This window comes from Triticum urartu, chromosome 5A (assembly GCF_056163025.1).
Source record: "Triticum urartu cultivar PI428250 chromosome 5A, HENAU_Tu73, whole genome shotgun sequence".
Lineage (NCBI taxonomy): Eukaryota > Viridiplantae > Streptophyta > Magnoliopsida > Poales > Poaceae > Triticum > Triticum urartu.
The window spans coordinates 335361583-335368817 of record NC_141877.1 but is presented as its reverse complement, the minus strand read 5'-3'; the positions used below and the strand labels follow the sequence as shown (position 1 = coordinate 335368817).

Below are 7235 nucleotides of genomic sequence, written 5' to 3'. Positions count from 1 at the left end.
TTTTTGTAATCAAATTTTTTATTACCTTTTACAGAAATGTTAATGAAATTTAAAAATTAGGTCGTGCAAATGTAGGAAAAAGTTCATAACTTATAAAAAAAATTGTGCCATTTTAAGTAAATGTTGCAACACATAAATAAATGGTTGCATGTATTTTAAAAATGTTCATGACATTTTTGGAAAAATTTCAGACGTGTGTGTAAATATATTCATTGTTGCAAATGTTCAACATGTATTTCTAAAATCTTGAACATGTTTCTAAAAAATATTCAACAGATATATGTAAAATGTTCAACATGTATTTTTAAAAAATTGACATGTATATGGAAAATGAAAAAGAAAACTACATATACAAAAAGTAAATATACAAAATAACAAGCAGAAAAAGAAAGACAACACTGAAGGAAAAAAAACCGATGAAAAATAGTAGAGACAACTCACAAAAAAGAAAGAGAGAAAACTGCGCAGAAATAAAAAAAAAGTGCTCAGATCCATGACTGCTCCTCAACGCCATCAAGTACCTTTGCCTTTGATTATCTCTACTATGGTATCTTATAAATTGGAGTTGGTGGTGATTGGTGAGTTTACTACCCCACTCCATCCCTGTCCCCCTCATCTATCTTGAAACTGCTAGACTCCTTTAGTTTGAAGATAGAGAAAAATCATATCTTTCATTGGTGCTTCCATCGCTGACGCAATTACACAAGTGTGGTGTTGGTTGCTTGATTGAGCTTCTTCCCCACAGTGTTGCACGTGCATTGGTAGTTATACATTGCTAATCCAATACAACTGAATCATTTTTGTGAATCGATAGCAACGCGGGGGCGTTATGCAAGTCAGATTTAAATATGATGATGAAGATATTATGTAAAACTGAAATAGCACTGCTATAAGATATATCTTTGAAAGATCCAGGTTGCATGGTATGCTGGTTTACAAGAAGACAGAAATTGACGAACTAGCTAGCAAGTTAGTACAATAATGAATTAATACACCACACTTGTAGCCAGCCAGTTATCTGATATGATTCCAAGTCCCAGCTGTACTTAACCATGCCTACAGCTGCTCATTGTCATTAGCTTTCGTGCTATTGCTTGTCGAAATTCTGCTCATCGTGCTTGGCCTTCTGTTCCATCTCCGATGACAAGTCCAAGGCGGCCGCCGACGATGATGATTTCGGGGATGATCTTTGGTCGAGCCACGCGATGATATCTTGGAAGACGGTGTGGATGTTTTCGGGGCTCTCGCCGGAGGTGAGGGCGTGCCACATGCCCGGGTAAAGGTTGAGCTTCTTGTCCTGGCTCACCGCCGACCGGTAGAGGAGATCGCTCACCGACGGGTCCGTCACCTTGTCGTCGCCTCCATGAACGACAAGGAACGGCAACGACACCTGCATACATATGCACGATCCATCCATCAGCATCACTCTTGTTGCTTACAGAGCTAATTATAGTTAGGAGCTTATGAGTATATATCTATCTCGGAAGATGAGGGAAAAGTCGTTGTTATGTGATATATACTCATCAGGCTGCTAACTGGAATTCATTGAACGGGCCACTCACGAGATAAATACCTCGAGTGTGATCTAAACAGAGAAGAGGCGTGAGACGTAGAGAGAGTATGCTTTAGAAGCCAGACCCAACTAACCGAACAGGGACGTCACACGAGCAAATCAGCCTCCTGAGTTTAATTGGAGAAAAAGAGATCGATCGAGACGTGTAGATACGGGCACATTACCATTAAGAAATATATATTCTACTCAATATTCATTTATCAAACATATCTCTCTCCCTCTGCAAGCGTGCTAGCTAGTTGATATATACTCCATGGAATATTATATGCGGAGACAAAGGGAATCCTTTTTTGCTTTAGTAATTAAGTGCTCCCTCCATTCACAAATATATAATGTTTTTGAATATTCGAATATGGACTAGATAAAGATTGAAATGAGTGAACACTACAACATGTCTATATATAATCGATGTATAAAGAAGTTAGAACATGTTTGCAAAAAAGAAGAAGAGATAATTAGTAGCACCTTTGAGAGTACGTTGTTCTCGAGGTTGAGGCTGACTTTGAGGAGCTCGTAGGCGGTCTTGAGGCGCGGCTTGCCCTGGTAGCAGTGGGGGTTGTTCCTGATCTCGTCGCGCTTCTCCTGCATCCTGTAGGCGGCGTCGATGACGTCCGTGGTCGGCACAATCTTCCACGTGGGGATGATGTTGGTCATCAGCTTGAGGACGCTCACCACCACCGGATGCGGCCGCATCTCGTCAGCGATCTGAAATATAATGACCAAAAAAATACTCCGCCCTTAGTTTTATGTACTACGTACTACTTTGAATTGGTCCAAATTAATGAAAGCAAATATTCATCGATCAACAAAGAATGATACTACTACTAGAATATGTGTCGTTATCGGTCGAGAAGCCTGAATGGCCGGCCGGGTCAACTGCTCCGGCATGGATTGGAATGGATTAAACTAAATGCGAAATCACTAACGGCCCGGCCGCACGCGGGGCGCCATCTCGATCCACCCGGTCAAAAGTCAAATGATGACGGCAACTAGCTTGCATACGCGGCCGGATTGATCGTGCGTGCGTGCGTGCATGCATCTCGTTTCCGTCTCGATCGTTGCCGCGTACTAGTAGCTACTCTAAAGTTGCGGTAGTGTGGATTCTGGAAGATGATTCGGAGGGAGGCCGGCCGGAGTAGTGGGTAAGCATGCACGCGTACCTTGCACATGGGGGCGACCAGGACGGCGCCGGTCCAGTACGCCGGGCGCATCCGGTGGAGGAGCAGCGCCACGGCGCCGCCCATGGACTCGCCGAGGATGAAGCGGGGGAGGTCCGTGTTGGCCGTGGAGGCGACGACGGCGGTGAAGAAGGCGTCCGTGTCGCTGACGAGGAGGTCAAAGGAGGGGATGTAGCCCTGGAGCCCCTCCGACTTGCCGTGGCCCTCGTAGTCCACCCCGTACACGGCGTACCCGGCCTGCGCCAGCCGCACCCCCGTCCCCCGCATCGTCACGCTGCACTCCACCGCGTACCCTGCACGCACGCATGGATGTTGGGTGGTTAGTTAGTTAGTTGGATCATTCGCCATTAGAGCGGCGAGGAGGAAGGAAGGAAGCGCGTACGTACCATGGCAGAGGAAGACGAGGGCCTTGACTATCTGGCCCTTGGGGGGGAGCCATCTGCAGGTGAAGAGCTTCATCCCGCGGGCGGTCTGCACCGACTCCTCCTCGTACTCGTAGCTGCCATCGTCCGCCACACCGCTGCCGGACTTGCTCGCCATCGACCCCTTCTCTTCTTCTCCGACGACTGGCACTCGGTCGCAGGAAGGAAGCAGCTAGCCACGAGATATTAAAGAGCGGAGAGAAATGTTGAATTTTTGCGAGACGGGGACGCAAGCGAGCGCGGCGAGGAGGATCAGGGCCGGGGGATGGATGACAGCTATATATGTGGACGCCGTTGTGAACAAAGGAATAGTATTACTCCACCAGTATTAGTAATATTTATTATTCTACAGTAATACTATAATATTATATTTTCTTACTGAGATTTTTTGACATCTTATTACTGAGAATTCAATGGCTGCTAAATCTTGAATCAATCAATCACTGCTCCGTAATGTTAATTGGTGCGAGCGCTGAAACGTCTGGACTGGGCGCGTTTCAGTTAACGTCCGTTCACCTGCACGTCATGCAAAGAAAGATAATAATAAACACAACCGTCCTTGACAGTAACATTTCAGAGTAACTGCGTCTCACATATGTCGCCGTATGCTCATCTATCGTGTCACCTTCTCAACTAAATTTCTAACACTGTTTACTACAGCTACCCAAAAGCTAATGACACCAAGTATACAGGCAGCCCTTCCTCACAAAAAACAACAACTAATTTACAGTCAGAACCAAATACTACCGAGGATTTAAGTGTGTACGCACAAGAGGAAAAACAAACTGCCATTCACCCTGCCTGGCTACACCTGTATTTCCACCAGTAGTAGATTTAACACTGGTGGAGCTTAACCAGAAGTGTTTGTGTAGTGAGTAAATTTTGTTTGGTTCTCAAAAAAGAAAAAGAAAAATCTTTGCAACGTGAATCTGCATTTTGTTTGGATTAGACGAGTTCCACAGAAATCTGCGCAAATGACTCTAACTCAACCAAAAATCGTATAACAATTTATCCAGTTGTTCTGCTATAAGGCTGCTCCCAATGCTTCACCATGACGGTGTTCTTAGGTCGCCATGTCAGGTTTTTATCTATGTGGCGTGTTATGCAGATGAAACAGTCTCTTATTATGGATACCTTCTACACCCTACACACCCAATTCTATTGCATATATATATATATATATATATATATATATATATATATATATATATATATTCTGATATTGTCATCCACTTAGAGTCAAGGTCCTGCGGAGATGAAAACATGATAAGAGAGGGATTTAGAGGAAGGCTTCCTTTTCCAGTTTAATGGTTGCTTCAAGAAAATATCATATATGAAAGTGCCTTGGCATAGGACAACTCAGTTCTAGATTCACATGTCAGAGATAACCTCATTAACCTAACTTATCTTTTAGAAAAAGTTTATTGCTAACATGACGATGAAGAAATTAAGTGATAAGGAGGCTAATCCGTTGGTGCAAGTGTTTACTCTTAGCTTATACCGGGGTGTGACACCATAGTGACAGCATGGCATGAGATCATTCCCCTTTTACACGCGAGCTTGTCCTCAAGCTTATATTTTGGATAACACATAGTGAAGTCATCAAGATCTTTCCATGTGGTTTCGCTGGCAGCACAACTAATCCATTACGCTAGGACTTGGTGCACGCCACAGCAGACGTGACTGATGGACCTTGGTGGTGGACCACATGACACATCCGTCCTATAACACTACCGACGTCGGTAAGGCTTGGGGTGGTTTAGCATTGAATGCTTTAAGATTGTTCACATGAAATACGACGAAGGTGAGCTTGTGTGGACGCTAGAGGTAATATGATGGGATCCTACGTGCACGGTGATCATGTAAGACTCGTACTAGCAAGCAAGCTTGCAAGGGCAGAATCAATGATGAAGGGACAATAGATGCTATGAAGACGAAGGCATACCCAGTCTGCACTTGGGACTCAAAATATTGTTGCTTGGCTTCTTCTATGTCCTATTTACAGTCAGCACGAAATGTTGGGAAACATAGCATGCAATTTCAAAAAAATCCTACGCTCACGCAAGATCTATCTAGGAGATGCATAGCAACGAGGGGGGAGAGTGTGTCCACGTACCCTTGTAGACCGAAAGCGGAAGCGTTTGACAACACGGTTGATGTAGTCGAACTTCTTCTAGCTTCGACTGATCAAGCACCGCACGTACGACACCTCCGAGTTCTGCACTCGTTCAGCTCGGTGACATCCCTCGCCTTCTTGATCCAGCAAGGTGTCGAGGTAGTAGATGAGTTCCGTCAGCACGACGGTGTGGTGACGGTGATGATGAAGTGATTCTCGCAGGGCTTCACCTAAGCACCGCAAAACTATGACCGTGGGTGTAAACTGTGGAAGGGGGGGGGCGCACACGGCTAACAACTGTTGTTCTATGTTCTAGGCGCCCCTCCCCACACATATATAGGTGGGAGTGGGAGGGGAGCAGCAAGGGTGCGCCCTAAGTAGGAGGAATCCTACTTGGGGTCCTCCCCAATTCGGCCTCCCCCCTTCCATATTTGCCGGAGGGGGAAAAGGGAAGAGGAAGGAGAGAAGGAAGGGGGGGCACCCCTTGTGGGCTGGTGTGCTCCCCTCCTATGGCCCATATAGCCCATATCTTTCCCCCGGGGGTTTCGGTAACCCCCCCCCCCGGTACTCCGAGAAATACCCGATACTATTCGGAACACTTCTGGTGTCTGAATACTATCGTCCTATATATCAGTCTTTACCTCTCGACCATTTCGATACTCCTCGTCATGTCCGCGATCTCATCTGGAACTCCGAACAACATTCGGTCACCAAATCACATAACTCATATAATACTAATTAAATCGTCATCGAACGTTAAGCGTGCGGACCCTACGGGTTCGAGAACTATGTAGACATGACCGAGACTCCTCTCCGGTTAATAACCAATAGTGGAACCTAGATGCTCATATTGGCTCCTACATATTCTACGAAGATCTTTATCGGTCGAACCATTATGACAACATATGTTATTCCCTTTGTCATCGGTATGTTACTTGCCCGAGATTCAATCGTCGGTATCCACATATCTAGTTCAATCTCGTAACCGGCAAGTCTCTTTACTCGTTCCATAATACATCATCTTGTAACTAACTCATTAGTCACTATGCTTGCAAGGCTTCTTATGATGTGCATTACCAAGAGGGCCCAGAGATACCTCTCCGATACTCGGAGTGACAAATCCTAATCTCGATCTATGCCAACCCAACAAACACCTTCGGAGATACCTGTAAAGCATATTTATAATCACTCAGTTACGTTGTGATGTTTGATAGCACACAAGGTATTCCTCCGGTATCCGGGAGTTGCATAATCGCATAGTCGAAGAAATATGTATTTGACATGAAGAAAGCAATAGCAATAAAACTAAACGATCAATATGCTAAGCTAACGGATGGGTCATGTCCATCACATCATTCTCCTAATGACGTGATCCCGTTATCAACTGACAACTCATGTCCATGGTTAGGAAACCTTAACCATCTTTGATCAATGAGCTAGTCAAGTAGAGGCTCATTAGGGACACAGTTTTTGTCTATGTATTCACACATGTATTTGGGTTTCCGATCAATACAATTCTAGCATGAATAATAAACATTTATCATAAATAAGGAAATATAAAATAACAACTTTATTATTTCCTCTAGGTCATATTTCCTTCACGAAATACTCCCGGTGATTTAAGTGCATACACATGAGAGGAAAATCAAACTATGCCATTCACCCCCTGCCTATAGTTGTATTTCTATTGGCAGTAGATTTGTGTTAACACTGATGGAGCTTAACCGGATGTGTTGGTTTAGTGAATAAGTTATGTTTGCAACATGAACCTGCATTTTGTTTGGATTACATGAGTTTCATAGGAATTTGTGCAAACAACTATAACTCAGCCAAAATCGTACAAGAATCGAGTTATTCTGTTATAAGGCTACTCCCAATGCTCCACTGTGGCAATGTTTCTTAGGTCACCGCATCATTTTTTTCTATGTGGTCTATAATTAATCAGG

The 7235-nt window shown here is 44.3% G+C and overlaps 1 pseudogene across 1 annotated transcript; it reads right to left on the bottom strand.

Annotated features, from left to right (window-relative positions):
* Nucleotides 1–863: 863 nt before the first annotated feature.
* LOC125508796 (caffeoylshikimate esterase-like) lies at nt 864–3437 on the bottom strand (annotated as a pseudogene). Its single transcript, XR_015604622.1, has 4 exons — nt 3138–3437; nt 2734–3044; nt 2039–2278; nt 864–1390 (listed from the first exon to the last, which is right to left on the bottom strand). The product of XR_015604622.1 is annotated as a caffeoylshikimate esterase-like (transcript).
* Nucleotides 3438–7235: the final 3798 nt, after the last annotated feature.